Source organism: Hydra vulgaris, chromosome 12 (genome assembly GCF_038396675.1).
Source record: "Hydra vulgaris chromosome 12, alternate assembly HydraT2T_AEP".
Lineage (NCBI taxonomy): Eukaryota > Metazoa > Cnidaria > Hydrozoa > Anthoathecata > Hydridae > Hydra > Hydra vulgaris.
Window position 1 is genome coordinate 23915575 of NC_088931.1, and position 17174 is coordinate 23932748.

The following is a 17174-nucleotide window of genomic DNA, read 5'->3' on the forward strand; positions in this document are numbered from 1 at the left end:
TTGCAAAGTCTGTACTGCAAAGGACTTTAGTTTTGCATTGCATGTTTTATACTAATATTTCAAGAAAATATTTATAAGTAACAACAAACATTTAGAAATAGAAATTTAACTAAAAATTAATTATTTATTAAGCAAAAATCTGTCACAGTTTTTATAAGTACACAGTTGCACCAAAAACTATTTTTTCATAACATAGATTTATTTCAATTTTATTTTAACTAAAATGTTTTATCCCGCCCAAATATTTTTTTTATTTTTATGAAACAAAAATAATTTTGTTTATGAATATGATTTTACTTGGATGGTGTGTGATTTTTAAGGTAAGCAGTTCAGCCATTTAATTTAAATTTGGAATGAATATTTAAACATGTTTGAACATTTTTTTTTTTTTAAAGTATTTATTTCAGCTTACTGATAAGTTAGAGATTTTAGTAATGGTGTTTTCTGCTTATAGAAATTAATATATTACACGCAGCAATTACGCATGCTTACAGATGGGTTTTTCATTTTATTTTTCTATAATTTTGTAAAATTATTTTTCTAATCATACTTTATACATTTTTTATATATCATCTTAATTATATCAGACAAGTATCACGTGTCACATTTATTTAACACGGAGAAAAATTCAAATAATGTTATTATTGATGTCAAACAAGAATACAAAATATTGTTAGAATCATATGAACAAAAAAGAACCATAAAAAATATGTTCAACTCTTATGAGAGGAAAAAGTTTTTATTTATGACATCTTTCACAAGTTAAATCTATAATAAAATGTGTTACTTCAAAAAAATATGTTACGGCATTTATAAGCTATGACCATGTAAAGGTTCATAACTATTTTCTAAAAAAGCTCCAAGCAATATTATTAAAAATAAAAATAGTTCTAGATTTGATATTGTCTTAATTTTTGATTACTAAGAAACATTTTAATAAATCTAAACCTGAATTCTGCATTTCCATAAAATCCCGTACTTCTGATCCTCTTAATAAATTTCTTTTAATGCAAGTCAAAAATTTCAAATTGTATTATTTATTGTGCTATTTTTTTATATATTTCTAAAATATTTTTTTGATTATATTTTTTTAGCTATTTAATAGATAAAAGTCATATATATATATATATATATATATATATATATATATATATATATATATATATATATATATATATATATATATATATATATATATATATATATATATATATATACATATATATATATATATATATATATATATATATATATATATATATATATATATATATATATGTATATATATATATATGTATATATATATATATATATACATTTATATAAATTATAAATTATGTTAGTGTATTCTACAAAAAGAGTGCTCAATGTTCTAAAAGAACAGAGCAATAATAAATTAGTATAACACAGTGTTGAAGTAATCAAAAATTAGATAAGTGTTTGTACTAATTTATATATATATATATATATATATACATATATATATATATATATATATATATATATATATATATATATATATATATATATATATATATATATATATATATATATATATATATATATATATTAAATTAGTAAAAAAACACTTATCTAACTTTTATCTTCTACTTTAAGTAGGAATTTATTGCTGGATCAATTTAGGTTAAAAATTTCATTATCTTATGAAAAAAAAAAATTAAAAATAGTAAAGAGTAAATTTTTTGTTTGTTTTAAAAAATGTATAAAAAAGTAAAAAGTTGTGCAAAGCTAATATAAAAACAATTGTAATTGCGACTGTAACTATAGTGATAGAAAACAGCATTGTTTTTACAATGGAATTACCCTCGAATAACAATCGCATTGTGAAAACATTGTGTTCAGTGTTTATTATTATTATTTTTTTAGTTATTGGCTGTTTAAAAATATTCATAACCCACAACGTTAAAGTAAAACATAACTTAAGTGCAGTTGACAATATTCATAACCCACAACGTTAAAGTAAAACATAGCTTAAGTGCAGTTGACAAGATTAGAATCTATGACATAAAATCAGTTTTTAAGACTATCGAATCCTTTATACATATTTTCGATCTTACTTTCAAAATTAGATATTGTTTTAAAGAAATTTAAAATTCGACGAGCCTCACCTATTGTAATGTTGGTTTTACGATACTATTCAAAGTTAATTGAACGTATAATGTATAGTAGGTTCTGCCGTTACCTAAAGGTTTACAACTTGTTGTTTACCGTTAGGTAACGGCAGAACCTATTATATATTAAAAAATTGTTCAACAGATCACACTTTGACCGAGCTAGTAATAAATGTAACCAATGTTTTTAACAATGACTGTTTGATCTGTCTAAAACTTTTATTGCTGTCAATACCATTCTTATTAAAAAACAAGTAAAAGTTGGAATAAAGAAGCTAACTTTTCTTTAAGATATCAAATAGAATATTAGCACATAAAATATGAAGCAGATAAAACAACGAAAAAAAATAACATGCGAGGTAACTCAGTTTTTGAAGGACATTTATTATTTTCTTTTTATGCAAATGATTCATCTTTTACCTCAAACTTATTAAATTTGATTTTCTTTGCAGACAACTCCAATTTGTTTTATTCTTTTAGGTACATTAAAACGCTCTTTAATGTAATTTAATGAAAGTTAGACAAATTGTTTACTCGTAATTGTTGAACGTTAAATTATTAAAACTTACTCTAATTCGTAAACCAAATAAAATAGTGAGTATTCCTTTAAAATTAACTGATCTAAGAATAAATAAAACAAATACTTCTAAACAAAATCTGTAAACTTCTTGGGTGTTATCTTTTCTTTATACTTAGTTAATTTAAATGAACAAGACTTAGTAATATTAAATGAACAAGAACCAATTGCGCTAGGTTAAAAAAAATTTATTCTCAACAGAAACATATTTGCAGAAATGCATTTGGAACAATTGTATTTTTTATAATTGTTTTGTATATATATTTATATATATGTATATATTAGTAGTAGTAGTAGTAGCAGTAGTAGTAGTAGTAGTAGTAGTAGTAGTAGTAGTAGTAGTAGTAGTAGTAGTAGTAGTAGTAGTAGTAGTAGTAGTAGTAGTAGTAGTAGTAGTAGTAGTAGTAATAATAGTAGTAAAAGTAGTAGTAGTAGTAGTAGTAGTAATAGTAGTAGTATATATTTGTTACAACAATCGTAAAAACAGTTGAGACAATTCAAAATACAAACTGTAAAATTAAAGATAGCTTTTGTGAAGCTCATAACACAACTTTCATTAAAGAGACTTGCGAGCTATCGTAACAAAAGAGAAAGAATAGTCTGACGAAAGTGGTGCAATGGTTAGAGCTCTTGCTTTAGAAGCAAGAGATCTTGGGTTCAAAATAGGCTTCGGACATAATTAGCGTCATTGGTTAGAAAAGAGACATGAACACCCTAGTTAAATGCTCTTCTGGATACTCTGTAACAAGATCGTTAGGTCTTTATGGGACACCTCAACCAAAAAATATTAAAAACTGTATATCTTGTGAGTATCTTCTACGTAAACTTAGAGCTTTAATTCTCTACAAAAATCAATAACTTACAGTTAATGTAACGATGCATAATTTATTGGACAAAATAAAAAATTTAACATTTTCTTAACAAATAAAAAAGTTTTTTTTAAAAATAAAAATCAGTTCTTTTTTTATACGAAAAACTCCATCATCAACAATAGATCTCGATTTTGCTTTGACATCATTCATAAGCAACCGTAAAAAATTCAAACCAATTTCTTTTAGTTTTTTGATTAATCAAAACTTTCTCTTTTGAAGTTTGCCGACCTCCCTTGTAAACCTTTTGAGACAAACGATCCCAAAAGTTCTCAATCTGACGTGCTTGAAACACATTTAATGGGTTGAATTTCTTATCAGCATAGTTGACTAGTCCATCCAATTTAGATAATCCTCAAAGAATAAGAACTTGCTAAATCCGGTCAAAATTAATAGTTGCTATGTTACTTGTGATTGAAGTCGTTTTTCTAAACATTCATGAATGTTGATTGATGTATTGATTGCTACAGCCTTGAAAGTACGAAACAATAACTCCGTGATACCTCTGTTTGATACGGCAATCCGAATTGATAAATTTTTAGAAATTTTACCCTGGCCGGCATTTGGTCTAGAAAAAAGTTAAAAAGTCGTCTTTTTAGGACGGGTGGGTCCTTTCCCACAAAGGAAACACTTACTAGACATGTTCCTTTGATTTCTGTGTAATATCCAGAACTTCCATGCATATTATCACGTGAAATATAAAATTTTTTTTGTTATTGATGAACATAATGGTTTTGAATTATAGAGTTGATTAACAGGTTTTCTGTTTCTGTTTTGCTTTTATTTGTTGATCAATGGTGCATTTTAGAGTCATTTTATGTTTTTTTATAATGAATATATATAAATACTTTTTTAATTGACAATCAATTGTTCATTGATTTACATCGAATTTAACATTTTTCTCTGACTGAACCCTTTTTGATTATTGACAATTTCTTTAACTTGGATTTCTTTTCTCTAGCCCAGGATGTTTGGCAGCCAGAACGCTTTTTATCAGAAAATAAATGACCAGTTTCAAGTTTTTTAAGTTATCAAAAGTTGTATTTTCTTTTTTGAGATGGTTTACAATTTCTTTTTTTTTTAAATATAATTCGAGCAAACATTCTATAGCGAAATTTCAGTAGACCTATATAGGCATTTTAAGCGGGCCGCTGTAGTTTTGCTCATCGGTCACACAATGGACCATTATTGGCAGCCGCCAAAAGTGGCTAGCTGATGACTAGCTACCATTTACATGTCGGAAAGTTATCGGCTTGCCATTTAAAGCGACTGCCACTAATGGCCGACTAAGTAACCGATGAGTAAAACTCCAATAAACCGCTAAAAAATGCCTATAGAGGTCAACTGCAAATCCACTAAAACAATGTTCTCTGGGATGGCTACAAAAATAAAGTTTTACGAAAAAAATTTTTTACAAATTATTTTGAGACATTTTCGAAAAGATTCTCGTTCTTCTACATTTAACTTATTTTTTAATAAATTTGTTTTAAATTATATATAAACATTTCATAATTTTTTTGCATGAAGGTGATTTTTTAATAAAACAGTAAAAATAAATTAAAATTTGTCCGATAACTTATGCATCATCCGTTATAAAAGAAAACATGGTCTTCAATGACATTTAATGCTTATTTCATCAAAGTAAGCCACAAGTATCCCACTAGATTTTTAGAAAACAATTTTCTTACACCAAAATATAATCTAAAGTAAATTTTTTTTTTATATACATTATTTTTATATACAGTTTTTTTATATACAGTATTGGGGACCTTCTTGTGAAAACATTGTGAGCGAAATGTTACGACTCAAGAAAAAACACATAAGCAGTTTAAAGCTTAATTAAGACGTCATTTATATAATTTTAATAATTTAGATTTTGTTTTTCACATTTAGAATTAGTACCGTAAATTATAACTAACCTAGATTGATTGATAATAATAATGAAACCAATAGCAATATCATTAAGAATTAGAATGTCTTTATTGGACTTTCCATAAAAATATTTTTAAAGTTAACTCCTACATTTTTATTGTTTTGCATTTATTTATTCTGATTACAGGGTGGCGCAAAAGAAAAAAAAAAAAACTTTTTGAATACCAAGTTGATTTAGTTTTTTTGTTTGTTTTTTTTTCCCCAAATTATTGTATGAATTAAAGAAATATTTCGGTAAAAAAATGTTTCACACTAAAAATAAGATCATTTAAGTGATGTTTATTTTAGTCTTTGCTTAGGGGAACCTGTTGTACCTTTGACCACTTTTTGCTTTAAGGCGTTTTTTGCGTAGCCCATTGAGTAAATTTAAACCATTCAAACTATATAATATTCTCTCATATTTTCCCCAAATATTATACTTAGGACTGTTTTTTCATTCGACCAAGAAGTATCTTTCTCCCGCGTTTAAAAAAAAGAAGTCTATTGGTCAAAGGTACAACACGTACGTTGTACCTTTGACCGATGCGCGTTGTTCCTTTGACTAAAATGTTATTATTAAAAAATCATGCAATGTTTGAACCTCTTTAATATTTTAGCTTGTTATATATTATATAGCAACTTCTGGCCTACCTTATATCAATAAAAAAATAAATTCTAATCTAAATATTTTGTAATTAATTCTAATTGTCTTAAAAAAACTAGAAAAATCAATCCTTACAATCTTGCAAAGGCTTGTGTATCGAAGTTTCGATACTCAGTCAGTATTACTAATAGTACTACTAATTTTTTAAAATAAAGTCAGTTATTATAACTATTTAGATAAAGTCACATAATTTCTTTAGATGCTACTTACATGAAATAATTAGGGTTAAGGTCCAAAACTTTAAATGCAACTTAATTGTACAAAACATGTTTCCTAATATATACAGTTATTTTTATTGTTTTAGATAAGAAAAGAGCGAAAATATATTTTTATAACTTGCTGGCGGTCGATATTTATTTACATATGATCATAATGCTTTTTATAGGAAATATTTTAATGATGAGAACAAAAAATACAATAATAAATGAGTACAATATATTAATTATTACAAATAGTCAGATAACCATCAAAGATAAGGTACTGACGTTTAGATGAACCGTGATCAATACTTGGTGGTGGAAGTTTCATAATAACATCCTCAAGTTCCACATCATAAAGATTGTCATCTTTTCTTATAAATTTGTTACAAAAGTCTCCTAATTTTTTAAGATTCTTAATTTTGTAAATTATACCAACAACTTTTATAACTTCTGCTACATAAAGTCTAGAATATTTCTTTCCAGCCAACTTGACAATTAAAAAATTTCCAATTAAACAATTTCACTTTAATTATCAAGTATATTTACTTCAAAATCAATTTCATCAGAGCTTTTATTATTTAAACACGTGTCAGACTGACTAAAAATAATCTGTTTTGCCATTTTTTTCTTTTGCTTGAAGAGGGTTTTTTTAAATTGTAGATTATTAGATTTTGAATCTAGATTAACTTTAATTTCAGGTGTATCAGTTAAAATATGTGATTTTCCCTTACGTCTTTTTAAAGTATTTGTTTTTCTTAATTCGGCTTTAGGATGAGGTCATATTATCTCAGGTGAAACAAATGATTTTGATGGTAAACTCACAGTAGGGATTTCCCCTTAAACAGTAGATGCTGTTGATGGTAAACTGAATGGAGCAGTTTCAACATCAATACTTTCATTAACAAGCTTCAGTATTCACTATTGGTCTACAGTAACATTTGCATCTAAAAAGTCAGTTTCAGTAAAAATATTTTCATTAAATGGATAAAATCCAGTACATTTAAATTGTTTATAATATTATTTGGTACTAAAGCATGAGGATAAGCTTGACCAACAAGGTAAGATATATTATATATTGTAACTGGTTTACCAGCATTGCCTGGTGATATCATTCAGTTATTCATGGTATTTTTATAAAAAGCTTTAAATGGTCCAAAAACACCACAATCGAGAAGTTGCATTTTATGGGTTGTGTGAGGATGAAATGTCATTAAAACTATGCCCGATTTTTTGCTAACTCAATAACAAAAATGTTTGCATGACTCTCATGATTATCCATTAATGAAAGAACTGGTTTTTAAGTTGATGGTTGCACATTACTAATAAAATGTTCAAGAAATTGGAGTTAGAATATTTGGTGGTACGTGGACTGTGGTAATTCCTGTTTCATCACAGTTCCAAATATTTGATGAGTCAAAGTGGTAACGTTCTAAAACTTTTTTGTAATTTTTATATACAATTCTTACGGTTTCTCTATTGAATTCAGAAGATCTACCAAGACTTGTAGGTTGTGGTTTACGTAGAGATTGTTATTATATCTTTTGCGAAAATCTCGCAGCCATTGTTCACCTGCACATTTATTTTTCATCCATAAAGTTTCAATTTTTTTATGATTTGTCAAAGCATACTCATATGCAAAGGACCTTATCTGCTTTAATGTAGGTCCATAATGCATATTTGCAGCATCTGCCAAGTAGTATACCAAAATTAATTCTTCTTCTGTTGAGAATATTTTTTTTGGTATGTAAATATAAATATTTGCAACTACCAGGTTTTTTAAACTGGTTCTACTGATATATCAAAGTTGATTTTTTAATGTTGCAATGTCTTGCAGCTTCACTTAAACTCATTTTTTGTTGACGAAACGGATATGCTTAATTCACTGCCTTAAACATATCCGTTTCGGAAATCTTTTTGCAAAAAACACCAACCTTGCTCCATGGCACTTTAAAACTAAAATATATTAACAGAATTAACTAATAATTTTTATACATTTAGTTCCCTATAGTTTTGCAGAAATTAGGTAATAAAATAAACTTGGTAATAATATTGCTTCAGCTGTCCAACTAACTAAATTAACAAAATTGATTATTCTAAGTGTAGTAGTGGTCCAAGAATAAAAAGTGAATAGCATTAAAATTCAATGGAATTATTTCATTACCACAATACAAGAAACAATTTTGCATTAAATAGCAAAAAAGCAAAGACGCCTAATAAAGTGGTAAGCGAAAGATACCGACTCAAAATGAGGTTTTGATTTTTCAAAAAAACAAAGACCAGATGTATTACTGATTTGGGGAGAAATGTAGGAGAGTACTGCTATATTGATTGATCTATACCTGCCCCAACCCAAACCCTCAGTTGATGTAGCAGCATTCCCTTGCATTTTATCCATAAATTAGTCATAGTATCTTTCGCTTACCTAATAAAGTAGATAATAAATTTTATAAATTTGTCCTCTTAAAGTTTGCAAATTACAGAGGAAACAGTTTTTGTCGGTCAAAGGTACAACGTCCTTGTCTGGTCAAAGCTACACGAGATAAGTTTCTTTAAGAATTATCGTCTTAATCCCCATTTAGTCACACATAATGATCCAAACTTTTCCATAACAAAAAAATGATGTTGGGTAATGTTTTAAATGTCGTAGATGAATCAAACAACATTTCATCACAGTTTTAAAATCAGAATAAGAGTAACACAAATATTTACTTTTTAAGAGCCAAAACTTATAGTTACTTGTGGATCGAAACCATCTATCCCAACTATGTTGTTTTACGGTAAGAAGAGTTGTCATAGATTATTATTTCAAATGGCACTTCACGTTTTTTTTAAAATAATAATATTAAGCCGACAGAGTAGAGTGACCAAAGGTACAACGTGGTCGAAGGTACAACAGGTTCTCCTATTCATTCTTTTTAAAAGGCATTTTCCATATGCTAAAACCTCAACTGTGAATGGTACATCATTGAAAGTATTATTCAGTATGAGAATAACGGTTAGTCGAGAGTTTCGGAACAGGTAGTGGAGAGTTGCCGAACCCCTCAAGAATAAATATTTTTTAACCAAAGATGGCTTAACTATGGAAACATTATGATTTAAAAGATAGAAACGTACTACCCTACTATACTTTTAAACATAGTTTCACCTAATTCATAGCACTGTTATTGGAAACAAATTTGGTTTTGTCAAAGCAGCATTTTGTTTCAATCTAACCAACCGGTTTCTAAAAATGGGACACTTTGATTCCTTAATCGAAACAGCACGCTTCTTTCAAAAAATACCAATTAAAATCTAAAAAAATGAATTAAAAGCTATTTTAATTCATTTTTTAGATTTTAATTGGTATTTTTTAGATTTTAATTGGTAACTATTCATCTTTACAGTGACTTAAATAATTCATTAAAATCTTATAACAAGATTAAAACTTCTTCGCAAAATTAAGTTCTACAAATAATAAATTATATGAAAACTTCAACTATGATGACGTTCTTTTGACAAATCCAAATTTACATCGATAAAACCGATTTTACATTGTATATAATTATTTTATTAATTAGAGATGAAAATTTCCCGGAAATTTTCAACTCGGGAAATTTTTCGGAAAATTTGGAAATTTTGGAAATATTTTATAAAAAAGATAAGTTATTATAAAATTGATGCGTAAAATTTTATGTCTTATTTAGGCAGTTGTTATGGACAATTTTATGATCAATTTTTGTGAAACAGATTAAAAAAAATTTAGAAAACCCCCTTTGAAATACACTTTTTTGGTTTTTTGTTGAGTCTTTTTATTATAACTATAAGCAGCAACTATGAAAACTCGTTTTCAAAATTTTCTAAAACTGTTTTATTCTGTGATTTGCTAAGCATACTGACGTTCGTTGCCGTAGCAAACTTTGTTTAAGGCTAAACATAATTTGCGCTCCCATCCCTAAAGGGGAGAAGGACATCTTTCAATGTCTATTAAATTGGCCAACAAGTTACTGAAAGCTGTTAAATTATATTTAAAAAGACTTGATTGAAATTTACAGTATTTTACAATACTTTCTTGATTTAACGACGTTACTGCAGCACTAATGTATCTTAAAATGCTTCTAAATAAACAAAAACACGCTGTAAGAATTTTTGGAAATCGTTTCTTGCACACTAAATTTCTTTGTAATAAATTCAAAATACTCTATTATTTTAACTCATTTATACCCAACAAGATTTTTAAATAACAGTTATATTCAACCAAAAACATATCTAAGTTCTCGCTTGCAATCAGAGGACCGAAATTATGGAACACGCTATACAATAATATGTTAAAAAAATTTTTTCCCTTGATTAATTTAAAAATAAAATAAACTAGTAAATCAAAAAAAAATTGTTTTTTCAAATCCATTCAAATCCAAATTATGCAAGCAGAATTCTATTGGGCCTAGAAATTCTTTTTTTGTTATCTTTTGTAGAAGGAAAAATTACTGTTACGTTTTTAAATTTTTTTTTTATTAATTCAGTGTTCTTATGGGGAAATACAAATTAAATTTTTGTTAACTTAATTAACTTTTTTTGGTCAAATTTTTCCATTTCCTTGTATTGTCATCGAAAATGATTAAGTGTGCAAAATTTGAGCAAAATTGGTTGAGAAAAAAGCTTTCAAAAAATGATTTCAAATTTTGTGGCACACAAACATATATATATAGAAAGTAACCTTATATAAAGCATGGAAAAATAAACTTTTGATAACTGATAACGAATTCTTCTATAACTTTTAAACCATTTGTTTTTTAATTTGTATTCACTTTATTTTTGCTCATACTTATTTTTGATTTTAATCTGAATCTTTCTTTGATGTTCATGTTTTATCGCATTTTTATTTATTTTCAAATTCGAAATCTTAATAAATAAAAGTTAAAAAAAATTATATATATATATATATAGAAAGTATTTTTATACTTGCATTTATATATGTACAATATGCATATATTACATTGTGATAACTGTAATATTTTTTGTTTTCTATATTTTTGTTTTGAAGGGGCTTGGCGATAAGACTGAATTTGTCTTCTTCTTGCCCCAGCCATATATATACATTTTATTCAAGTCTAATTTTGTAAATATTTTTTTCATGGCGAAATACATAATAATAATTGATTAATGAAAGGCAAAAAGTGAAGAAATTTTTTTGTGCTAAATTTGAACTATTTAATAATATAGTTAGCAATAAAAATAAAAACTAATGATTTCGAGGTCACATATTTCACCGCTATGTTTAGATAAGTGCTTTTAAGACTCGAGTCTCACTCGCCACAACCTTGCAAGGGCATTTTTGACTTTATAAATCAATAAATTAAAGAATTATGCTATACTTTAAAATGGTTTAAATGTATACCGCATTTTTCCACCAATACTGCCAAGTAGGCGATTTATGTGTGTGTGTGAGTGTGTGCGTGTGTTTTATAAGTATCAAACCAAGCAAATTAGTTTATTATTATTTTACTGAACATTCAGATCACATGTGTTTTCAATGTTATTTTTAGATAAATTATTATAACCTAGCACAGCTAATGCATTAATAACATCTACCTTTTATAAATATGTTTTAAAGGCAATTATAAAAATTATACATAAAAATCTTCCTATATGTTTTTAAATTTCATATGCAATCTGTATATGATAAATAATCTCATAAAAAATCTTTGTTTTTTTAAAACACTCTACAAAATTAATACACAATAAAACTTTTTTTGTGTGAATATTTTATATAGTAGTTGAGAGAAGTAAAAGCTAAAAGTATGTTATACAAAAGCTCAAAAGACAAGCTAACTCGGAAAACATCTACTTTTTGTTGTTCCACTACACACTAAAAATTAAAGGTAGAAATTTTTAGTTAAGGTAGGATATGTGATATACCCTTAGTAAGGTATAATTTTCTACCTTATAAGGTAGAAAATTATACCTTTAAGTTAGAAAATTCTATGAAAAATAATTGTTTTTAATATAATTTTCTACCTTAAAAGGTAGAAAATTATACCTTACTAAGGGTATATCACATATCCTACCCTAAGGTAGAAATTTCTACCTTTTTTTTTAGTGTATAAAGTAATATACCTAAAAGTAAAATATTACAACAAAAGCGTTTTTACTTACAACTTATTGTTTTTTTTATAAAAAAAGCCCGATTCTTAAATTGATTATAAAAATTTGACTAAAAATTGTGTATTTTTTGCTTGTGGTATTTATTATTTTACATTTTTTGTTGAATATTTTATTATACTATAAGCATACCCAATATATAAGCATACCCAAATGCTATAAGCATATACCCAAATCCTATTCGGATGCCTAATATATAAGGATACCTAAATACAATAACGATACCTATATATAAGCTTAATCAAATAAAATAAGGATACCTAGTATATAATTCTCTAACACTTTAATTTTATCATTGATTAAGGAACAAAAACTTTATGGTTCAAAAAAACTTTAAACTATTTTGTTGCATCACTGCAATATCATGCGTGCATCAACTTATAAGATAAGTTTATTATATTACTTTTGTTTTGAACTCCTTTGCATTAAACAAGAAAAATCGTGTCCGTTAGCGTTAGTGGTTACAACACTTGCTTTAAAAGCAGGGTTAGAAATGATCTCAAGGCGTAATTCACGCTATTGGTAAGGAAGGAAGCGTGAACTTCCTAGTTAAATGCTCTTTCGCGGTTCTCTGTGACAACACGAAATTAGATTACTTGAAAAGAAGAGAAGACGTAAAATAGTTTTAAAATGATGGTGGCATGTGATTTTTTTGAGAGTTAACTTTCAAAATCTCTCAAAACAAAAATAAGACGTTTTACTAGAAAAATTCAAAATATAACCAAAAAATTTTTTACTTTATTAATTAGCTTCCACTCTTTGCACCTGTTCTTTTAACTTCTTTGCTTTTACAATTTAAAAATAATTTTAATAAAATTTTCCAAGTTTTATTTATACTAATTTAGAAAAATCTAGATTTAATTTAATAGATTAAATTTTAAGTAACAAGTATTAAACCAAGAAATTGTAGAATATTCGAATCAATTCGTTTCTTCTGAGCCACCTGTTTGGCTTGTAAATGAGGTTAGGCATCATTTGCCTCTTTATAATAATTTGATCAAAACCTTTTTTATTTTGGTGTCTTATGGACGAATAGTTGCTAAAAGAATAATTAAAACGAATTATTGCTTAAAGAATAACTGTATATTTTGAACAAAATGGTTTATTCTATGATGACTTAACACGCTAGAGGGGTGCGGGCCGCTCCGTGGGACACCATTACAAGGTGACGTAGAGGGGTGACACCATTACAACTTGACGTAGAGGGGTAACACCAAAATAAATAAAAAGCAAATTTGATTGAAATATGCCGAAAATTTTTTTCTAATGGATTTTTTGAAGAAGTTTTTAGATATAGAGGACTTTTTTTAGTTTCACCATTTACCTGTTAGTCTAGAGGGGTGACACCAAAAGCTTACCACTCTGGGTGACACCAACCTTAGCAATGCCACTGCCAACATGGTTTCAGATGCAATAATTCATGTGAAACTGCGTTGCACGTTTTTAACTCTAAGTGAATCTAAGCAACTCTTAAAAACTCTTTACACTAATAACATTTATTGACTTCAGAAAAGTTTTTAACTTAATAGATTCCAAACTACTAATTTTGAAGCCAAAACATTATTAATTTTTCAACTGATACTTTGAACTAAATAAGAAACTATTATTATAATAGAAAAAATTTTATAAATGTTCACGATGCATATTCTAATGAGGAACAAGTTAATATTGGTATACCACAGAGTTCCAAAAGAAGATCTCTTTTTTTTTGGTTTTTATCAACAATCTTATTTGAATATCTAATGCTATTTGAATCAACATTATTTATACAACACTTATCATTAGAGGTATCTTATGATAAGTGTTGTACGAATGTCGAATTTATTTACGGGATACCTCTTATGTCAAGAACTTGTCATAAGAGGTATCCCGTAAATAAATTCGACATACGAAGTTTGGATAAAACAAAAGCAACGATTTTAACAAATAAGCATGCAACAAAAATAATATTGCCAACTTCAATTATAATAGGTGATAAGCTCAATATTGAATTAGTTAATAAATTTTTTCTTGCTTGGTGTCATTATTAACAGCAAACTACATTTCACCGAACACATAAAAGAGATAAAAGCAAAAGCATAAAAAAGTTATTCTCAATAACTAATGTATTTGGTGTAGCCTTCAAAGTTCGTTTACAATCCTTCAAAAAATTCATACTATCTAATTTTTACTGCTCAAAATTAATATTCAAAATAAAGTTGTATTTTAAATCAATCAACAACTTAAAACTTACAATAGTTGTAGTGCTCTACTTCCGTAGAGCACTACTACTAAACAATAAAATAAATTATTACAAGAAACCGATGAAATTATTCAATAATTCAATTTTGCTAACTTTTATAACATCAAGTATAATATAATAAATAAGCATTACAATAACAACATCAAATTGGCACCAAAAGTGTTTAATAATCTATTTTTATTTAACAACATCGACTCTAGGGTTAGAACCGTGGTAATTGTAATGAAAACAATAACAGTAACAATAATTATTGTTATTGTATTAACTTAATTTAGAAATAATAACAATACTTGTGATTTACAACTATTGTAATTCAAATATTCATCATTACAAATATTGTATTGCAATTCATCTTTATAAAACAATAACAATATCTGGAAAAAAATGTATTTTAATGAACCACTTCAATAACAATAAATATTGTATTGTAATTCGTCTTTGTAATAAAAGACATTAACATTTTTATTTAAGAAGAATAATTATGTTTAACTGTTTGTGTTACTAAAGTTAATTTTCATATATATTTTAAGTTCCTTTGTAGCATTAAAATCAAGAGGAAAAAATAAAAGGGCTGAATAAAATAATTTATGAATGTTATTTTTCATAATAGTAAGGCTATCATCAGACAGGCAATATTTTGCTGCCGTTTAGAGCTTAGAAATACATAACAAGATAGGTGATGCGAAATCTAAATAAGGAAAAAATAAAATTTGCAATATATTGGAAATCCGTTAATAAAAAATAGCAAAAATAATAGTAAGTTTGTCAGAGATGAATATAAATACGTTAAAATACGTTAGCTTTTTTACTTTAATGTAAAGTAATACACTACAATAGTTATTGTAATTGTTTTGATCAAAACAATACAATAGTTATTGTAATTTTATTTCATTAAAACAATACAATACAATAGTTCTCGAATTTTATTGTAATGTTAGAAAAAAAACAATACAATACTTATTGTAATTGTTTTTCATCACAGCAATACAATACCAAAATAAATTATTTTTATTGTTTCTGTAATATTACAATACAATATTATTGTATTGTAATGTGTAATTGTATTTAATTTTTACAGTTACAATTACAATAGTTCTAACCCTAATCGACTAAATTAAAACACATACAATTCTTAATTAAAACTTAATTAAAACACATACAATAAACAACATTAGGTTTAATGTTAACATAAACAAATTAAATAACTATGCTGTAGTATAATATAATAAATTATATAATATATATATATATATATATATATATATATATATATATATATATATATATATATATATATATATATATATATATATATATATATATATAATAAAAGTGAAAAATTAGAAAAAAAGAAAGTCTAAACATTTATTAACATTTTTTATCTCATTTATTTTGTATTTAAAATAATTTACTTATTTTAAATACAAAAAAAATGAAATGTTAAAAAACAAAAGACATATGATCCGAAGAATAGAAGTAAAGAAAAGAATTATAAAAAAATTGTCAATGTATTGGACGATATGAGGCAAAAAAACCGCCTTCTCAATTATAAATGATGTACTATTCGGCAACCAAAAGCCTAAAGAACTGCTTCATCCTGGTGACATTATATTACTTGAAAGAGGCTTTTAAGACTTGATAACTTGAGAATTACTCACAATTTGGAGTCAAAAATGCCTGCATGTATAGAAAAAGGTAAAAAAACAATCAACACATTACAAGAAAATCAATCTAGAATGGTTACCTTGTGTTTTTAAACATTGAAACAGCACTAGTGCTTAATTTTCCTAAATTGCTTGAAAAAATAATAAAAACAATATTACTTTGGGCTTAAATTAACTAAGACAATGCTTAAGCTACATTTCTGAACATTTCAAGAAATAAAAATATGAATTGGCTATATGTGAAAGTAATCAGTCAATAGGAAACTCGATACAACTGCTATTTTTGTGATGATTTGATAAATAAGTTCCAAACGACTCGGTGGTTAGACTCATCAGTCATTTAGACTAAGGCTTCTTGCTGCTTTAGCCATTCTTTTTGCTACATATTCTATATATTTTACATTCTTATATTCTATTAAAGAACTATGACAACATTATATATATATATATATATATATATATATATATATATATATATATATATATATATATATATATATATATATATACACCTTATACAGAAAGTTTAAACGCACTTGTTTTTTTAAGAGTTAAGGTAAGTGTAGAGTGGTACAAAGAGAAAAGACGAGGCAGGAAGTTAAATATTAAACCAAAGTAATCAAAAAATTACCGAGAAAAAAGTGCAATTAAGTTTAAACGCACCTAAAAAATTTTTAATCGAAATATATTAATACGGGGTATGACACTCATTGCTTTTACTACATGATTGTATTCGCCTTGACGTTAAATCAATTAAGTTTTCAATCAGAAGGATTA

General features: G+C 26.3%; 1 protein-coding gene across 1 annotated transcript in view; it reads left to right on the plus strand.

Annotated features, from left to right (window-relative positions):
* Positions 1-204: 204 nt before the first annotated feature.
* Positions 205-17174, plus strand: part of LOC101235146 (melanocortin receptor 5) — a 100788-nt gene continuing 83818 nt past the window's right edge. Inside the window, exon 1 of the mRNA XM_065812622.1 lies at positions 205-320. The gene's annotated coding sequence lies outside the window, so the exon portion shown is untranslated. The remainder of the gene's footprint in view (positions 321-17174) is intronic.